We start from the raw sequence: 3,780 nt of genomic DNA on the forward strand, positions 1-3,780 counted from the left end.
CTCAGAGGTGCACAGTTCAAATCCACCAGATGCTATGCTGGAGAAGGAGAAATAATCTCCTCCTGTACTAGTCAGATCTGATTTGATGGTACACACAAAAAAATAATGAAATAAAATAAATTTTAAAAAAAAAGAAAAGAAAAGACATCCCAGGCAATCTATCTCCTTGTATAAGATTACAGCCATGGCAAACCCATGCAGCACACTTCTGCTCTGACATATGTGGGGTCACCATGAGAACCCACACAGCAACAACAAGTATGTTTGTCCCTCTCTGTAGACACTGTAACTGCACGCAGCATCTGTTTTCTGGAGCGGATGCCCACTCACATCAAAAACTTGTGCTTCATGGGCGAATGGACTAGAATTGAGAACCCAGAAATTATCCATCTATCTACAGTCAATTGAGAGTTGACAAGGAAACAAAACTTATTAAGCGCGGAAACGACAACCTTTTCAGCAAATGATGCTGACAAAACTGGACTGCTGCTGGTAGAAAGCTGAAGCAGGATGCACACCTCCCACCATAAACAAAAATGAACTCATGGTAAACTTACAGAACCGGAAACAACCTGTAGGTCTCCCTTGCCTCCTGTGGTCATCGCTGAAGCAGCAAAGGCCAAAATGAAGTTCAATCCTTTTGTGACTTCTGCCCAGAGCAAAAACCGTAAAAGGCATTTTACGGTTGCACACTCTCACATTCAAAAAAAGATTAAGTCTTCTCTGTCCAAGAAGGTGAGGCAGAAATATAGCATGCAGTCCATGCCCATCTGAAAAGATGATGAAGTTCAGGTTATATGAGGGCACTATAAGGGTCAGCAAATTTGCAAAATAGTCCAGGTTTACAGAAAGAAATCTGTCATCTACATTGAACGGGTGCAGCAAGAAAAAGCTAATGGCACAACGGTCCATGTGGGCATTCACCCAAGCAAGGTGGTATCACTAAGCTAAAACTGGATGAAGACAGAAAAAAGATCCTTGAACATAAAGCCAAATTTTGCCAAGTTGGAAAAGAAAAGGGGAAATACAAGGAAGAAACTTGAGAAGATGCAGAAGTAAGTATTATTAACACAACTTCATTAAAAATTGAAAATGAAGAGCCAAAAAAAACCCCATAAGCTCAAGGTGGATCAGAGACCTCGGGGTAAAGCCCAAAGCCATAAAGATCATAAGAAACAAAGTAGGGACAAGCTTAGAAGGCCCAGATCATGGTATTAAAAAAAGCTACAAATACAGCCAGAAATACACAACCAGGAGAAGATAAAATTGATGAATGGGACCTTGTAAAGATTAAATCCCTATGCTCATCAAAAACATGTTCCAACAGAGTGAAAAGAAAACTTACAACTGGGAAAGAAACATTTGGCAATATAATTTTAGACAAGGGTCTCATATAAAAATTTATAGAATCCTACAGGGCCTCCACAAGAAAAAAAATCACACAATCACAAAATGGACAAAATACATGGAAAGACTTTTCACAGAGGAAGGTATTCGAATGGCCAAAAGTTGTTGTTATTGTTATGTGCCGTCGAGTTGCTTGCAACTCATAGTGACCCTATGTACAACATCCCTAAACCCTGCTCTATCCTGTGCCAATCGCACTGCCTCTGACACACCCATCCCAATTACCCCAGTCACTGAATCAATTCACCTCATAGAGGGTCTTCCCCTTCTGCACTGTCCCTCCACCCTCCCAAGCATGATGTCCCTCTCCAAGGACCTCTCCCTCCTTACAACATGTCCAAAGTATGTTAGACAGAGCCCCAGAATCCTTGCCTTCAAGGAGCAGCCTGGTTTAACCCTCTCCAGGATGAATCTGTTTGTTTTCTTGGCAGTCCAGGGTACATTCAATACTCTTCTCCAGCACCACAGCTCAAAGGCATCAATTCTCCTTCTATCCTCCTTAGTCATTGTCCAAAAGACACATGAAGAAATGCTCAAAATCACTGGCAATAAGAGAGATGCAAATCAAAACCACAATGAGATACCATCTCACCCCAGTAGCAGTGGCAAAGTTTAACTTAACAGCAAATAATAAATTTTTGAGATGATGTGGTGAGATAAGAGCTCTTATATACTCTTGGTGGAATTGTAAAATGGTACAACTACTCTGGAAGGCAGTTTGGCATTTCCTCAAAAAGCTGAACATAGAAATTCCATATGACCCAGCTATTCTACTGCTTGGAATATGCCCCTAGAAAATTATAACTGAAATACAAAGATATTTGTACAACAGTGTTCTTAGCAGTATTATTTACCATCACAAGAACATGGAAACAGCCCAAATGTCCAATCACAACCAAATGGATTGAGAAATTGTGTCACATACAAACAATGGAATACTATGCAGCACACAGGATCAATTCTTTTTAAAATCATTACCTAACTTGGGAGCTACTGGAGAGCTTTACACTAAGTGAACTAACTCAGTCTCATAAAGACAAATACTGTGTAAGGCCATTATTGTAGAAACAGAAAGATAACTAGTTAGATATATATGAGGATCCAAGAGGGGGAGGGTAGATGTAGAGGGATGAGGATGGGCAGGGGGTAAATAAAGGGTCACATAATTTGATGGGTAGAGGGATAGATAAAGGAAATGGGAAAGATCTGGTGCAGCAGACTTTCCCATCACAATACATTTTTTAATTTCCTGGCTGCTGGTGCCAAGAGAGTTGATTGTAGAGCCAAGCAAACTAAAACTGTGAACAATCTCAATCTTTTCATCATCTATCATGATGCTGCCAATTGACCCAGAGGTGAATATCTTTGTTTTCTTAATACTGAGCTTCAATTCATATTGAAGGCTGCTGTCCTTGACCTTTTGCAGTAAGTGCTTCAGGTCCTCCTCAGTTTCAGCAAGCAGAGTTGTGTCATCTATATAAAACAGATTGTTGAGTCTTCCTCCAATCCTGTTGCCACATTTCTCCTCATAGAGCCCAACCTCCCGGATAATCTATTCTGCGTATAGATTGAAAAAGTATGGAGATAGGACACATCCCTGGCATACACCCTTCCCAATTTTGAACTATGCTGTGTTTCCTTGTTCTGTTCTGACTAACTGTATCTGTGTAATGAACAAAATATTCAAGAAGCTGGTCTTTACGAAGAAGAGTGTGACATCAGCATTGGAGGAAATTCATCAACAACCTGCATAATGCAGATGGCACCACCTTGCTTGTAGAAAGTACAGAGGACTTGAAACATTTGCTGCAGAAGATCAAAAACTATCTTCAATAGGATTATAGCTCAACATCAAAAATCCAAAACATCCCACCAGTGGATAGGCAACATCATGATAGGTAGAGAAAAGACTGAAGTTGTCAACAATTTCACTTTCCTTGGATCCACATCAACACCCATGATAACAGTAGTCAAGAAATCAAGACATTATGTGTTTCCTACTGCCAAAGGGGCCCTTTAGAGTAGTGAAAGAAGATCTTCACCCTGAAACCCACAGCATCCCTTTTCAGCAGGAAGTAGCTAAGAGAATACACCATCCCCTTTTCCTTATGACTCAGGGTGAAGTCTCTCTCAGGGAGGAGTGATAGGGAATGGCAAAGGACACACTGACAAAGAAGATTAATCAGAATTGGCTTTGACAAGCACTGTGGCATTTGGACAAGAACAAACTGGGAGGAGGGTAGAGAGAATGGTGCAGCGGTGAATGAATGGAAACCCAAAATCTCTGTAAATGTTTATGAAAATTAATAAAATATAGTTATAGAAAAAAAAAAGAAATCAAGACATGTTGCATTGAGGAAATGTGCTGTAAAG

General features: G+C 40.3%; 1 pseudogene; it reads left to right on the forward strand.

Annotated features, from left to right (window-relative positions):
* Positions 1 to 624: 624 nt before the first annotated feature.
* LOC102870470 lies at positions 625 to 1,043 on the forward strand (annotated as a pseudogene).
* Positions 1,044 to 3,780: the final 2,737 nt, after the last annotated feature.

The sequence above is a fragment of the Elephantulus edwardii genome, unplaced genomic scaffold (genome assembly GCF_000299155.1).
Source record: "Elephantulus edwardii isolate Elephantulus edwardi_28Jun2011 unplaced genomic scaffold, EleEdw1.0 scaffold00017, whole genome shotgun sequence".
Classification (NCBI taxonomy): domain Eukaryota; kingdom Metazoa; phylum Chordata; class Mammalia; order Macroscelidea; family Macroscelididae; genus Elephantulus; species Elephantulus edwardii.